This window comes from Dermacentor andersoni, chromosome 6 (genome assembly GCF_023375885.2).
Source record: "Dermacentor andersoni chromosome 6, qqDerAnde1_hic_scaffold, whole genome shotgun sequence".
NCBI classification, from domain to species: domain Eukaryota; kingdom Metazoa; phylum Arthropoda; class Arachnida; order Ixodida; family Ixodidae; genus Dermacentor; species Dermacentor andersoni.
Window position 1 is genome coordinate 85,600,543 of NC_092819.1, and position 17,086 is coordinate 85,617,628.

At 46.3% G+C, this 17,086-nt stretch overlaps 2 long non-coding RNA genes across 2 annotated transcripts; one reads left to right on the forward strand and one right to left on the reverse strand.

Moving 5' to 3' along the window:
- Nucleotides 1–3,253: 3,253 nt before the first annotated feature.
- On the reverse strand, nucleotides 3,254–7,808 carry LOC129382381 (uncharacterized). The gene is made up of 3 exons (XR_011895213.1): nucleotides 5,779–7,808; nucleotides 3,706–5,643; nucleotides 3,254–3,637 (listed from the first exon to the last, which is right to left on the reverse strand). It is a non-coding gene; the product is annotated as an uncharacterized lncRNA (long non-coding RNA).
- A 2,530-nt stretch (nucleotides 7,809–10,338) lies between these two features.
- On the forward strand, nucleotides 10,339–12,284 carry LOC129382382 (uncharacterized). Its single transcript, XR_008610450.2, has 3 exons — nucleotides 10,339–10,925; nucleotides 11,205–11,286; nucleotides 11,352–12,284. It is a non-coding gene; the product is annotated as an uncharacterized lncRNA (long non-coding RNA).
- The last annotated feature ends 4,802 nt before the right edge of the window (nucleotides 12,285–17,086 follow it).

Consider the following 17,086-nt stretch of genomic DNA (forward strand, 5'->3'; position numbering starts at 1 on the left):
GTGGACGCAGGTGTTCTGTGGCTTTACTGGGTTTCTGGCTGCTGCGTCTCGATCGTGCTTACGCCAGTTTGGTTGCTGTGTGGCAAACGTAGCGCCTACATATATAAATATATGTAGCGCTGAGTCATATCGAGTTAAGGCACACTCTGAACTGACTTTTAAGGGCATCCCGAGCGGTTTTTTCGTTTATTACGCCGCCGTTACCCCGAGTTGTGCCGCCGCGCTCCAGCTGTTGCATTTCGTGTAGGGCTACTGACAGAATGTGGTGTTCCAGGTGGCACGATGGCCTCGACTGGAATAAACGCACACGACACCAAAGATTGAGTAAGCCTGAAAATATTTTATTTGCGTTTTACAAGTACAACGAAAAGCACACGTCTACGCATCCGCACAAACGCGGTTACATAGTCAAGAACAGTTAAGAAATGGCTCATTAATAAGGGTAGCACAAACGCACAAGAAAGAAGACCTAAGCTACAATACGTACGGTCGGCTGCTAAGTATAATAATTTCCCTGTCACCGCGTGTCGCTTTTATACAGCATCTTTACAGCACTACCAGGCCGGGTAGTTTGGCGGAAAGAACGCAACAGCTTACGGCCGTCAGCTGCCTCTTCTTTACGGGTGTCATAATTATCCTAATCTCCGCATCGACGTCGTGCAAGTCCGCATACAGGTATCTGTATTTGAACCATATGTGCCAGCTTAATACATGTGTAGTGAAATTATGATAACCACTGCGTCTTATGAAACATGTATTGGTTTTGCAAATGCGCATTACAGCTGACGGAACGACATACTGTAAGTGAAGCACAAGAGAACAAGGACAAAAGGAGGATACAACACTTGAAGAAAAAATGAAGAATTAGTAGGCGTACAGCAAACAAGCGATGACGGAGAACACACAATGATGCATCGGGTGTTCTGTGACATCGGTTTGCGTACTTATGGTGTTATGGAGATCAACGGCATAAAAACGTACCTTCAAGCATACTCCCTCAACCTCCGCCGCATTCATTATGATAATCAACGCCTAAACAAAATAAGGCACTATTTTTGCCAAGAGTGGACCTCTTTATAGCAAGTCTATGTAATGACTCGCAGACGAATGCTTTTCGAAAATGTTTTACCGCCGTAGTATTCGAACCATAGAGTTACTATACTGACTCGAGAGAACAAGCTACCCATAGGGCCCAAGCCATAGAGTTTCTCACTATAACACCTAGAGGGTAATCTGGCGCCACCGTCTATGGGAGTTTCTTAAGGGGGCACCGTGCCGTCATGGGAATGCCGGTATATGTGTCTGCGAGGCTCGTGTTGGCTGGTGTTGTAAGAGGCTTCGTCTAAAACGTGGATATGGCTACGCAAATAACGCGTTCTCAAAGTAAAATCTTCATAAAATGTTTCCATTCACGCATATTACATCTTTACTCACCCACGATGCATGACCAAGCGAAGAAAAGCAAGAACAGACGACCAACTGTTTCAAAGCGAGCGCGAACCTTGTCGTCTGTCCTCCAACTTTAGCGGCCCGCTGATACGTTTTACGTAACATGTAGTCGTACACACAATAACAAGTTCTCATAGTTAAACGAAACATGTTTTCGCGTAATAATAAAGCTAAAACAGCTTTTCACGTGCTGTTCTAGTAGAAAATGAATCATTGTGACAGACGGAACGGTACTTGCCAAGCGCGTCTTCAAGATGTCCTGTCTCTACGAGAATGATGCCAATCCGAATCCACAATATACCGGCATTCCCATGCATACCACAGCGCAGCAGCGCCAGATTTCCCTCTAGGTAATGTAGTGAGAAACTCTATGGCCCAAGCATTGAAATCGGGAACCGCAAGAGCGCCGCCATGTTGCTACGCGCCGAGGTTGCCAGCTCCTGAGACGCTTGCTAGACTTGGTGACAGTAGTCAGTTTTAATCCGGCAACAGTAGCAGCGTAGCAGCATGGCGTCTCGCTTGTAGTGTGATGTGTGCGTGCAGCCGTGTGTTTGGGCTTTATAAGTTGGTTCTTTATTCTATGTTGCGGGACGGTGTGGGTGGGGTCCATGTTGGCCGTACAAGTGGCAGTTATGCAACCGAGGGATGATCCTGTTTCCGGTGGTATGCGGTTTTCAGCGGTCACGCCTGTTGCAGGAGTGTCATTCGACGAGGTTACGAGCTCGAAGCTGTGGTCAGATTCCTCGTTGGCGTTCCGTAATTCTGTTCGCACGGGCGCGGTATGTTGCAAAAGCCGTTTTCGCGATCTATCGTCGCGACGATAGATTGGGTTTTTTTATTATTATAAGTACTGATGCAGCTGTAGGGCACATGTAAACTACAAACGGAAGTCTCAGGAGAGCACCTGAGATTATAATAAAGCAGGCGGCGCAGGAGCTCCAGGGCACCCAAGGGACAGTGGGGGGATCAAAGCTCGAAGCAGAACGGTACGTATGTTGGGGGCGCCGAGGCAAGTGTGTGCCAGGGAGTGTTCACACGGACAGCTCCCCTGGCACGCGCAGCAGTGCCTCGCAAGGTCGAAATACTTTAAAGGCACCTGCGCCCATGATCTTTCTTTTGCCTCGGTGCAGTGAGCATGATTAACGAGAATAATATGGAGGGCATCCGGTGCAGTCGCGAATGCGTCATGGCAAATGTAGCTCGCGTCGCCTGGCGTATGTAGCAATATCAAAGTTGGTTGTACGAACTTTATGTATAATACGCTTTGTTACGGTACCTTAACGGAATGGGTATAGAGGACGGTGTTAGTACATTTTTTTCGTACCGCCCTAATCCTGTATCCCCCACTGCAAACACACACACATACCCCGTTTTTTTTTATGTATACATACAATTCCTTGCGATGACGGATCATAGCCTCCTTTATTTTTGAAATATAGAGGAGGCTATGGACGGATTGACCAGTTCAAGTTGTCAACTTGTCAGTAACTGTCATAGAAATCACTGTAATAAACCCAATTCCACGATCGGATTGTTTACTTTCATTTTTTGTTGTAACACTGAGGACTACATAGAACTTTATTTTGTACATGTGAGAGAAGTATGTGGATATGACGAGCTTAAGCCAATGTGCGATACACAGACAAAGCAGCTGCTACAACATGAACTGCATTGAGGGCCACAGAACACATACGTAATTAAAGGTGCGAAATATAGGGGGAAGCTTCAAAATACGCTCTGTAGCACTGCAAAGTAACATATATTGTATGTGTACAATAAATGTTCAAAAAACAATGCATCAATGTCCCATTTGCCTTCAAGTTTATTATCAAGTTCAAGTTTACTGAAGTTTATTATGAGCATATGTACAACAGGAATCTACTGACACACCCGCAGTCAAGGTGGCTGTTCGAGGTGTGCTGGCTGCCTCAGTGTAAGAAAAAGAAATTGGGTGAATGTCGACACCAGTGTCACTGCTTCTTGCCTCTGACCTGCACGTGCCTCCGCAGCATCTTTGTGCAGAAGTGTGCTGGTGTGGCGAGGCGTAGGAGTCATCCGAGAGAAAGAGTATCGTTTACATGGAGAAGTGGCTGTGTTCACATTGCCTGTCGCTTTCCCTCAAATGCTTCCTTGGCAACTCGGGTGACAAACCCGCAGTCAAGGTGGCTGTTTCGGGTGTGCTGGCTGCCTGAACGTAAGAAAAAGAAAGAAATTAGATGAATTTCAATACCGGTACTATTGCTTCTTGCCTCTTACCTGCATTTGCCTCCATGGCCTCTTGGCTTGCGGAGTCTGTATGAGGGAGCTGCTGTGGCTAGGCGTAGGCATTGTCTAAGCAAAAAGAAAAGGCCATTCAAATGGGGAATTATGGAAATAAATGCAGTTGTTATGCCTGCTTCTTGCACTCTTCTTACCTAAAAGTTTTCAAACATAGTGTCCAGTACGCACCAGCACTTTGACTGCTTCTGCTTTTTACCTGCAGGTGTTGCTGCGAGATCCTTAGTATGGCTGCGTGCAGCATTGTAACACTTGGTGGAGGCATTTGAAGTGGTAGCCAAAAATATAAAGAATCATCCTTGTCTGCATCAATGCTTTCAATTTCTAAATGCAGTGGTAACTATCACTATTAGTGTAAGGCCTCCCACATCTATGCGGCAAGTGCCATTGCTTAAAACTGAATTTTTCCTTTAGTGTTTCACAAGGCGTCTGATATGTCCACATGAGATATGATGTGTTTGTTTTTATTTATCCCAGTGTGGAGAGAGCATCATTAAATTGTTTTTTATTTTTGCATGTCTTGTTTTTTGGTTTATTTCTGAATTTATCAAGCAGCAGTCTCATGATGCTGAAGTGACTTATGTAATGGCAATCAGCTTTTGTTTTACAGAAAAACAACGCATTTTCTGACCCATTGTTTGACATTCCCTCACTCGCATAATTTTGCAGAGTATTCTACCTATATTGACTTGCTTGACCTCCACTCAAGAGTCTTGCATTTTCAAATACGACTCTTTCCTTAAAATCATTCGACACTTCTCATAATTTCTGTACCTTGGGCTTCTGATACTCTGCATTCACCATTTTTGCCTGTTTCTGACTAGAAATGTCTTCTTTAATTTAGAGCTTAAATTTTACCTCTGGAACACACGGAAGGGCTTGCCATTGCATATCTGCATAAAAGGGAAACATGTTTCATCAAACATTTGCAAAATCCAATTGAAGATTGATCAATGCAGCTTGCAGTGTGATATGAATGAATGAGCCATAAAAGTAACTCATCTCACTTGGTAAATTAAAGCACATATTAGTGGGATGTACAAGATACGTACGTTACACTAACGTGTTGGGTTCTCTTGCTTATACAGCAAAATAATCGGTGCGCGAGAAAAAATTATTTTTGCACACCCCTTCTACACACTTATTTAAGGAAAATGAGCTGGAGCTGTCCACATGATCAACTTACTTTACCTGCGAGTACGGTCAACAAAAATGTGTCCCAGCTGCTTAGTGGTACTTGAGGTTATGTCAGTATTGCATATGTGCCTGTTGTCTAAAATAATTGAATTTTGAAAATGTTCGCAGGGATCAGATGTGCATATCTGCAGTTTACCGATACATGTAAAAGACTCGGCATCAAGTGCAAGTGAACGGTCCCACAGGCCCGGAGTCGATCATGCAAATAGATTCGCTGCACAAATTTGTGACCAGAAAAGATATTCCACATGAAATGGCATGCAAGGAAGTGTTGAAAGTATTGCACAGTTAATAAAACACCTACGCTATTAATATGTGGGTTGATGCACTCGTTATGCAAAACGGAGGTGAGGCGTGGAGACAGGACACAAGAGTAGAGTATTTACAAGCAAAGAACACCAGCGCCGCCCACTTCTCTACTACCTGTCTGCACGCCTCACCTCTGTTTTGCATAATGAATCCTGACCAACTAGCTCAGCTGACTTTCTGTCGTTCTAAGCCTCGATACACTCGATTTCGTCCGCATTAGGCACTCGCCTCTTGATTACTTCGTGGCACAGAAATACTCGGCATCAGGCTGTTTTTCTGCTGTGGCCTTTGTAGAAGCATGATTGTTCAAAGTGCAACAATTAAACAGATTCTTTGAGTTGCTTGTGGCTTCGCCAGTACAATTCCGGTGCGCTGGTCCGCCTGTCCAGCAATTTACTTCTGAAGGGAAACCTGCAAATAAAAACACCGCTCCGCATGTAGAAAAAAGCTCTACTAGCTGTGACGCTTCTCAAACGATTGTGATGTACCACAAAAGCTGCCTACTCGCGTGAAATTCTCAACAAGAAAATACACTCGTTTACTTACATGTGAAGGTATATGCCAGAGCACCTCAGCGCTTCGGTGGCACATAAGGTACAAGTGTGCCATAGCGTCCAATGTCGACGCGCGATCGCATGTCAAGCCTAAACTGTACGAAACTGCTACGCATCCAAAAAAACAGAGTCGAAACCGAAATTCGCGTCATCCTTTATCGCATGAATGTGTACATCGTAATTTACATAAGCCACGGACTTAGCGATCGCTTTTTGTAAACTTAATATTAACACACCACCTTCATAAAGCCATCAGGTATGCGTTTTTAGATGACAAAGCATAAGGTGACCTGTACTTGTTTTCAGCTCTTTCAATAGTAATTGCGCTGGCCACATTGACCAGTAGCAACAGGGCGGCGCCCTAGAGGTTCCCACTTTTCAGGCCCAGCTTTTACTCTAGAGTTGTTCTACTAACTCTATGATTCGAACGCCAACGGCCAGGAAACACATCGATACCAATAGGCTGTCGGCTGTCGGTGGTTAATCAAGTACAAAAACCTTGACGCTGTGACTAAAAAGCAGCTTTAACAATAAAATAAAAAAAAAATCAACTGCCTATTTGCCTGAGGTAAAAAAACATCCTTATACACCTCGAGTGTTTATGTCAATCGTTTGTGTAAAGTAAAAAATTCAGCATGTTCAGCGCCCCTAGCAGAGAAAGTACAAATTAAAGTATGCGACCAAATTGCAGTAGCTCCACTTGCACGCTTACCCTGAAACGCGCCTTGATTGATTTTTCGCCCTCTGTGGCCATTTGTTGAACTTGAGACTGTGCGGGGCCTGGCGCTGCCACTTTTCGGCGGAGTTATTCATTCTTGTCCCCATTTTTTTTTACACTTGGTTCTCGTCTCAGTTATCGAACGGGCCTTCCAGTTCTGAGCGCTGAGGGCAGATGGCGGCACCGCAGCGCAAAGCCGCATCGCGCGAGCCATCGCCGTGCTGCAGCGAAATTCGCGCTGTTCACATCACCGTATCGAGATGGTATGGAGTGCTGCAGATAATACCACGATGGCAACACCCCGCTCAAACATCCGTTGTTATATAATGATAATAGCCGCAGCTTGTTGTCTGAAGGTTTTATTCTGGTCTACCATGCTCTGTAAAATAAGAGACCGCTTCACCACTGGATGCGTTTCAAGTCGGATAAAAAAAAAAAGCACGATAAGAAGAATGTGCACAGAATTTATTACACTTTTAAAATTCAACGCTCTGCGCGAAAGATTGTAGTTCGAAGGTATAGCCCAAAACAAAATCGTTTGTCATCTGTTTCGTGCACTGCTTAACGGGCCCCACGCCATGGTCTGGCCATTTTGAGCTGACAGGCGTAGTGCAAACAATTGACGCTAACAATCGTGTTTGCTCAGTACGTAACAACCCAACGCGCTGCGGATAAAGCTTAAATATTAAACCAAGCGCCGTTTGCTCTTCTCGCGGCCCTTGTGCTCCCAGCCGGAGAGTCGACATCAATCGCACAAGTGTGCCTACGTCATGGAGGAAGCAAAATCTGAGGAGGGGCCCTGACGTCACTCTTTGTGAAGCTAAAGTGAAGCCGAAAGTCAGCGTTACTTCGCCATCATGTCGGGCCAAATTCTCCTCTCTTGTTTACATTTCTCGCCTTTCGGCGGGCACTACCACAGGCGCGACCACGCCGGGCTGCGCGCCGTAGTGATCTGACCAACGGTCCAATCGCGGTGTATTCCATCACGATACGATCTACGGCAGGCCCATCTGCCGTTTATGATAACGAACACGTCCAGTATGCTGGTCGTCGCTTCATCGGAATCGTTTTGCTCTACTGAACACGTTTCGGGCGGCCACGAACAGCCCGGCAGAGGAGAACGTAGGTACGCGTTTAAATACACCGACTGCAGCCTGAGGTATACTGTTCTCACGGTAAGTGAAGCTTCAATGATGCAAAGTTCTGCGGTGCCGAACAGTAAGCGCGTATGCATGCGGCTGACGCGTTGATCGGGCCTCCGTACGTGCAGGCGTACGTTCTTCTTTTGAGCCTTGTTCACTCCTGCACCGCATCCGCCAACCTTCACTTCCCTGTGCCCCTCGAGCACACAGACAAGCTTACTCTAGTAAAGAGAGCTCGTTGCTTTATTACTCACAGCAGCCGCTTCTTTCCCATTCATGGCTGTTTTACGTGCCACAGATGCGTCGCCCGCTGTCAAAAGCACGAACACTACACTGCTGTCACTGACGTGCAAGGTGTTTATCGTACATAATCTGAAGCACAGCGGTTTCAGTCTCTGATAACACGTTAGCATGAATCCACGGAAAGCGGGAAAAATATCCCCACGTCGTCCTTCGTCCCTGGCGTACGGCGTTGCATGCGCACTCGTTTCACGCTTTTAATTCTTCCATTCCCTCCTGGCCACTACAACAGCTGGGAGAGCACAATCTAGATAACACAGCGGAACAAAACACGGATACTAACGCAATCCAGCACGCACGACGCCTTGGCCACCATAGTAAACCCACGGAACAACACATGTAAGCGCATACAACCATAAGAAAGCCGCCATTGTGGCCCGAGAACATGGCCGCTACAGCGAAAGAAAAGAAAAATGAGATAAAGCAGAAAAAAAGAGAAAATACTCAAGCATAACTGCGAGTCGGCCTAGTTGGAACAGATTCATCTTAAAACTTTTTGTGCGCAAGCAAACCGGGACGAAGAATAGGAGCAACACAAGCAACACAAGCGCTCGTCCTTGTGTTGCTCCTATTCTTCGTCCCCGTTTGTTAGTGCACAAAAAGTTTTAAGAAGAAAATACTCGTCACTTCCGCCACACTTTTCTCCCAGCACACGGAGGGGTGGGGCCTCTCCTCCGTTTTTTCCTTCCTCCCTGGCCTACGTACACGGCAGTGTTGTTACGTCGCTCACAGTGACACGTGTTTTTCGAGAATTATTCTAGGCAACATCAGTCATTTCTTTAATTTGTTGCTTCAGAAGTAGACGGCTAAGCAGATAGCGGCCATCTTAAGTCTCGTTCCAGTTCCCACGAAGAGAGCATCGAACTCAAAAAGACAGCTTCGCGAAGAGAGCATCGAACTCAAAAACGATGCAGGCTACGTTCCGGTCCAAACAAGATGGCGGCTGAGCAGGACGCTTGGAAACTCGACGGGAAGATCCTCTGAGCACAAGAAAACGTAGACATGCTTTCTTAGGCCCTTAATGTAAGTAACATCATAGTTTTCATAGGTTCGCAGGCGCGAAGACTTATGGCGAATTCTATTGTGCGAACAGGAGCAGAGCGCCGCGCACTGCGGAGTCAGGTGGCAGCGCAGTGAGAGCAGGAACGCTCGACCCGCCAGTGGAACGCGGCGTACATCCGGAGAGCAGGTGGGAGGGGGATGTGCGAGGAGAAATGTACCATGTGACACAAGCGATCGACGTCCCAGCATTCTCTGCGGGAGAGCGGCAAGACACGTGTATTTGTGTTGTGATTGTCCGGTTCGCGGCCATGCACAACACATATTTGTGCAACGCCCACGCACCCCGCAACGTTTCCGGCTGCGAAGATTAGCTGAAATAACGGATTCTGAAGCTCAGCGCATCCGGCTTTCCATTATTCAGGGCAAGCCGCCGTCTACAAACAAAGGCAATGCGAGATTCACGGTTTTGTATTTGCGCACGCCTTTGTCGACGTGCAGCACGCCACGCTTTCTAGCGCGGGCGGCAACGCGTTTAGTGATTGTGTGCACAGGTACCCCAGCTCATTTGTATAAAGCGTGCGAGCGAAGCACCGTGGGTCAGAGAAATATTTATCTGGACGTACATATTAGAGTTTCCACATTGTATCGGCTATCAGCACAAATTAATATGCGAGCTATTCCGAGACTAATGCTTCGTTCCGTTTGCAGGTTCACCTTCATTTGTAATTGTGGACCAAGTCAGACTTATCGTAACCTTGGTTTCTAAGCATATCCATGCTTAGAAACTGGCTCCAGAACGATTACACTCTGTACAACACGGAGCATGACTTCGCACCAATAATGAAATTTATGACATACGAACAGCGCGAATGTGCGTTTCCGTCGTCAGGAACGTGCTGTAGAGATGTTTGTAAATGCATGTACGTTTGTTTTGCCTCCGGTCCTGTATCGCTAAACAATACACCGTATACTAAATGCTTCTTGCACAAGGCAGGAAAAAGTGACAGTGCTGTGTGCTCTTGTGAGGAGGTTGGAGAAGACACAGGACGTATGCTGTTACACTGGAAAAATAATGCCTTTAACCCTAACATGCTTTTTGTGAATATTCATGCTCTGAATAGAAGACCAATATAGCTAAACAATATACTGGGTGTATGGCCATCATAACACTTGAAACACAGAGCAGCATGAGCATTAGTGTAGTTTCTTGAAGAATTTGGGATCATTGAATGTTTGTTACATTAACATTGTTTAATGACGCTGTATTTGCGAAAATGATCGATGTTAATATAGATGTGCTTTGTGCATTCACTCATATTATCGTGTTCTTGTGGTTCTTCTGTCTATTTTTGTGTACATTGAGTTTCTCACCAAGGGCTGCGTCATTTACGTCGACGTGCACACTCGAAAACTTGTGAACTTCTCTGAAACTATTTCCTCCTATGTGGTGAACTATAGGTCTGCCGTCTTTCATCCATTCTTTGTATGACGTTCTTTAGCTAACTTATGAATTCGGAATAGAGGTATAGCTGCTGCCGTGTAACAGCCACCAGCATCTCCTGACATACTTAGTAAAACAATGCTAGGATGCTTGTATCGATGCAATTTAACTAGCTGCAATACGACCTGTACCAGCGTAGGTGCCTGTGACTTTAAAACTCAAACACACGCCGATGTCATGTGTATGTGCCGAAAGGCCCTTTGCCTAGGCTCCTTTCTTTTGCTCTTTTAACTGGTGCAAAGCCAGCCACGAGCGACTGCAGTGAATTTTGTAAACTAAAAGGAGTTTTGCTGCCAAGGTGATGTAGTGAAACTCTTAGGTATCTCTAAGCTGTACAATCGGTAGCTGCGGCTTTCGAAAAAAAGTTTAGCTGCGAGAACACTAAGTAATGTATATACTCGTTTCAGCGGCTGTTCTGTCCACTTATGCTACCCAAAAGCAAACAAGCCTGATGATGTCAGATATCACCATCTCAGGTGAGACAATGAAGCTTTGATGGTTGTTTTAAAGCAAATTTAGGCATCACTCACAAGAGAAATGTTACATGCCGCAAGTGTTTCTTAATTACTAATGAATTGTGCAATATTTCATAAGGTCAATGCAATTGACTAAACTCCTTTCCTGCCCGTGGTACGATTATTATATTGGTATCCAAACTTATGACATTGTAAGCTTAAAGTAGCTCCGTACTTACGGGCCTATCTTATGTTATATGAGTGAATGAATAACTGCATCATGGGCGAAAACATATGCAGTGCTTCGTACCAGTTCGGCTACCAATGCGCAAATACCAGTAAGTGATGGAGGCTGGATCTTCGTGCATTGGAGCTGGAGGTGGTAAGTGTTATTACTATTTTATTAAGCCCTATATTTACTGTTCTTTAATCTTTATGGGGGTACAGATGCAATTTTGCATTAAGTTCATCAGCCATTGCACCAGCACCAAGTGACGGGAAGGCACATGCTCAGGCCAGACCATCCGGCATCAGGAGAGGAGGTGGTGGTGAGCACCTCAGCGTTTAGCGTTTCTGTTCACTGTCTAAGGTGTATTTTCGTTCCAGCTGCTCAGTGGACCGAGGGACAGACAAAGCTGCTACTAGAATACTACTATAAGTGCTTCCCACAGATTGGCCCGTTCAAGAAATAAAAAAAAAAGAACTGGCTTTCAAGCAAATCTCCATGGATGTTGAGGCTGTACATGGTATCAAGAAAACGGCAGAGTAATGTGAGAACTGGTACAAGACTGTGATCAGATGTCCCAAGGCTGCCTCAGACAACAACAGATCTGGGGCCCCACCGAGCCCTGTGCTATTCGATGACGAGATTCGCAAAATAGAAACCATTGACGATAGCATTGAACCAGAAGTGCAACGAGATGCCTCGGGGGTTATTTTCAAGGACTGACCGGAACCTCGAACGCTAGTCTCACCGAATGCAGAGAGCATTGAGAATAATGAAAGCCAGTCACCAAATGCTGATGTAAAACCGCGCGCAAGCACTGCGCGCTTGCAACACATGCAACTGTCTTTTTTTTTTCTGAAATGAGGGCTATTACTGAAGAGCGGGAGTGTCGAAAAGCAGCCAGAGATCCTGGGAAAAATATCGCTGAGCTCAAAGGCAGATTGAGCTACAGGCACTTCATGAAGAACGGCGCAAAATGCACGCTGAGAGAATGGAAATCCTGCGTCAAGCCTTCGGTCTTCAGAAATAAAATATTTCATATTCAGGACTAGTACAAGAGACGGTAAAGCAAGCAAGAAGCGACAGGACAACATGCAAGAAATTGCGTGTTGTCCTGCCCTTTATGCTTTTGAATTCCGTGTTATGTGCTAGTCCTAAACATGCCTACTATACAACTGGATTGCTTGGTTTCAATGCATTTTTATTGTCACTATTTAGGCACAGAAACAAGGCACTACACTGAACAAAAGTAAATGGACCAGCGACTCTGACTTCTTTTTCTTGGATGGTGGTAGCTTTAAAAGTTTTTTTTTTCAGCGAGCCTCTTATCCGTGTACTTTTATTCACAGTCGTGTCATTTCCACAGTTCATGGTTGCGGTGTCGGCAGTCCCATCTTCACCATCAAGTGAGCTTTCTTGATACTAGCAAACACAGGTAGTAGGTTATCTTGCTGGGATCCACTGCTGCCGCTGCTTTGTTGAGTTGCAGGAAGGCTAGAGTCATTGTTGTTTGCTGTTTGTAGATTGAGGGACATGTCACGGGACAAGTTCTCACGGCAAATCTCCCCACTCGATACAGAGATTGGGAAGCACTCAGCATGAGATTATAAACACGGACATGTTGTCTACTACTGTCCACATGTCCAACCTGTTCAACTGCCTGAAGCGATTCTTTAGATCTCCGAAAGCATTCTCAATCAGGCCCGTTGCTCCCGACAGTCTTGCATTGAAGGACCTGTCGCTACAGTCCAGGTTTACGTAGTCCCGAATAGGTGTCATGAGGTTCTTTGAAAGGGTAGGCTGCATCACCTACTATAGGTTGCACGCTGGAGCACAATTGTGGTAGCACACTGACAACCCTTGACCTTCTGAAAATTCTAGAATCGTACATTTTACTTGGGGTGCCAGTGCTGACATCAAGAAATCTCTTATCGCATATGCTGTAAAGCGTCAAAGATAAGCAGTGTTGTCTACTTATGTAAACATAGCGTACTTTGCCAGCTGGACAACTGATGGATATGTATCTGCCGTCAATGCATCCATTTGTATCTGGGAACCTTGATACCTTCAAATTGAAGGCACAAAGTACGTACATACATGGTTGAGTGCGGCTTGCACTCGGAGTGATCAAAGGTACGGGAAAAATCAGTAAATTTCAACACCAGGAAGTGCACAAATTTATCAGAGGGAGCATCTCTTTTTATTAAGTATTGAGTATTACGATAGGCAGTCACTTATGGGCTGTCGAACAGTAGACATATTGTTATCGGGGCACGTCACAGAACTACAAGAGCATGATGCAAATTTTTTTAGTTGAAGACTATTTAGAAACAAAGAGTGTAAAAAAAAAAGTTCTATAAGCGTGACAAAAATGTGGCACCGGGATGCTTAGTGCAACAAACGCCGATTCAGCGCGCGCTAAATTATGTACTAAAAGCTTAGTCACCTGCTCAAAATCAGTGGCGAGCTTGTGCAGGTCACTTGATTGCACTGGGTGCAATGTCGAGGAGGAACGAGGTTACTCGGCTCATCATTCTGTGGTGGGTGCTTTCTGCAACTTCGAAGCGGCCAGCAACGTCCCTAGTAGTAAAATATTACAGCGGAACGGAATAGCATGTTTTTTATTATATTAAACAGATGAAAAAAAAAATCCCCTAAGACAGAAAATGCAATTCAACATGTATAGCTAGATTACTTTAGGAGCCTGACATTGCATGACAAATCACGCTGTTGTTGGGTAAGCTAATCAATAAATTTCGTTGTTATTTTGCATATTCAAATTAAAATGGTGCCAATAAAGTATACGCATGTCACTAGGAATAGCCTGCTTACAATGCGGATTCAGCTGTTTTATGGGCAATAGTTTGAAAAACTGTTTTGCACACCCATCTTGAGTTCTGCTTTACTACTGCACCTAGTAACAAGTATTTGACGACGCGCTTGTTTGCTTCAGTCTATGGTGCACAAAACAAAAAGAAAAGCACATCTCATCCCATTTTAACTGTTCTACCTTTGGCGCCCGTTGGCGGCATGCCGCGCCTATCATAACAACCTGAAAGTTCTACCTTCGTGTGCAGCACATTTCTTGCAACCTGTCGTGTTCCTATCATCGAAGCAGAACACAAAAAACAATTGTTGATGTCGACTACCCCATACAACTCACCAAAGAAACGACAGAATGTGTTCTTCAGGCGCCTTGGCAGGCAGGCCACCGCAATCGCTCTTCTTAGAGCAGTGCAGTGACTTGGCGAATTTAGCTGCTATGAGGTCCGCCACTGGCCGCGTGATGCGGAAATTTCTTAAGAACTAGAAAGAAAAAAGAAAAAAACAGGCACCTTAACGATCTCACCATCCTCGGAATCTGAACAAAACAAAGGAACGAACAGTCTTTGCAACTTATAAGTCCACTTTCAGTCTTATCTCTGGCAACGAAAATAGCTGTTGAGACATCGCTGCATACATTTCGTAGTCGTCATCATTGCTAGTAGTGTCGTCCATCAAACTGCAACTCGAATCTGAAGCTGAGCTCCAGCTGCTTTCGCTGCTGTCACCGTCGAGCGTCTCAAGCGCTTCAGTAAGGTGAAGGCACTTTGCTGCCGCTGTCCCCCGCACATCCGACGAGAAGCAAGGTGGAATAGAAATGCCAGGATCTGTCGTTGAATCGTTGCGAAGCTCGCTCATATCAACGACGTCAAAGTCACTGGTGCCAGAAAAACAACTACGCTTGGCTGCCGCCATTGCCGCCGCGCTCGCCGGCTGAAGCAAAATAAATACAAATCAGGAGGTTGTGACGGCTTGAATCACCGTGCCTTTCTCCGTACTCCGCTTTTCAGGCGACAGCAGTGCGGACTGCTCCCGGCTGCTTTCGGCGCAGCGAAACTGCTCTACCACTGCATTACGCCGCTCCCACTCCTGTTTGACCACTGAAACACACCGCACTTGGAAAGAGCACTTTCGGCGTGCTTTTGAGTGCTCTTGTTCTCCCAGTGGAATTCATCATTAAATACAGAACTGACGTGCGCTTTCATCAGCTTTTTTTCTGTCGCCGCGAGGTGGCGTCACGTCCCAGAAACGTCTTCCAGACGGCTAGTAACGCGTTCCATTACTTGGACTCGAAGCTGTCTACCGGCTGTCTACTTATGTGTCTACGTAGACTGTCTCCAATGCTGGCCAGAATTGGAACACAGCCTGTGGCACTGACTTATACCGCTGATGAAGTGTTCTCGTGCAGTGCGCGCAAAATCGTCCGCTGCGCTAAACGAGACAAACGCAACAGCTCGAGTGCGAGAACGCCATCGGAAGTGGCACTTGGCAAACACGCGAGAGAGATAAAAAAAAAAAGAAGGGGGGCCCATGCCACATTCTAAATTAAATAGGCCACAGGCGGTTACATTAAGGCTTCTGCAGACACGAACGTACCCTAACCCGGCCATCATGAATAAAATTAATCCGGACTGCAGGGTTTCAGTCTATTGTAGTAAGTGTTGAGGTTTGCTCGATTTAGAACACATGCTTTGGCGTTGCTTGGCGTTGGCCAGTGATGGTTCTCGAGGTGAACAGTGGTGGCAGCGGATGCTGCACAGTGAAGCGCTGGCGGACCAACTCAGGGCTGTCCAGAAGGCCCGTGTGACGGCAGAGGGGCTCGACCCCTCTGTACCGACGTGGGAGCGGCCCGCATCAGTCCCAGACTGATCCCTCAGGACCTAAATAAAGCTCTTCAATTCCATACCATACCATGACCGTATTCGTCACGCGATCCTCCGGCTCCGGTGTGGGAGAACGCAGGAAAGGAATTTCACTTGCGGAGGCTAGACGGGGTCAAGTTGGAAAGAGTGTCCATGTTGGCGGCGACGCTCGCCTCCTGTAATCGTCGGTTCGCGGGACTTCAAATATTTCTGTGTCTGGTATTACTGAACTAATCAGAAAAATTCTTGTGGTAGAACACACTTCAGAGGGCACATAAAGACTTCCAGCGCATAACCAAAATGTGCTACGTGGCCTGGTGAGGGCCCTTTAAAGGCGTAACAAGAGACAGGTATATTACAGAAAAACAGAAATCGCGATGGGCTAATTCACAACTGTTGCATTTCCGTTAGGGAATATATATGCTGTATGTGCAGGGTTCAAAAGAACAAGGAGAGAGGAAGAGAAAAAGCATTTATTTCAAACATCAAAGTCGTTGCTCATGAGGTCGAGTGGGTCATTCCAGGAGTCCACTGGTCATGGCTGGTCGACGAACTTGCTGGACGAGGACTTCTTGGTCAGCCAGGGCATCACCGGTCAGCCGTACCGCCCACCGCCCAAATGACGTGCTAGGCGTCGTTAAGTGTTGAGGTTTGCCCCCGCGCCCCCACGAGATATGGAAGATTGTAGGATGTGTGTCAACGCGACAGGGGCAGATGCCGCGATATGTCAGTGGGAACATTTTGCTGTATCTGTGTAGCTTTGTGAAAGCGTTTGTTTGGACAAGTCTGAGAGCTACTGGCTCTTCAGTGCTGAGCTTTTTGTGAGGAGGAGGTTAAATCCTGCGGTTGAGCCGCTGGATCTCGAGGCGTTCGCCGTAATTGGATGGGACGATTGGTTTTGCACACTCGGTTGGTTAGAGCTCGAGCTAAGACGCTCGCCCTTTCGTTCCCATCCAGTCCCGCGTGGCCCGGCGTCCATGTGATTCGACGGGATTTTTCGAGCCTCGGGCCTAGGATCTGAGCCGCCAGCAGCGGTGTTCGTCCATTGGTAAAGTTACGTCAGGCTTGTTGCGAGTCGGTAGCGACGTGATATTCCCTTCCTTCCGTGTCTTGTTGCTTTATTACTAGCGCCGCTGCTATGGTCTCAATCATTATTGTATGAAACTCTATGGTCTCAGCCGCAGCTGGAATCTCTGCCCTGAAGGAGGCCGCGAGGGTCAAGGAGTTGCCACTCCCGTTCACGGCGGCTACCGCGAGGAGGCCGCCTTCGG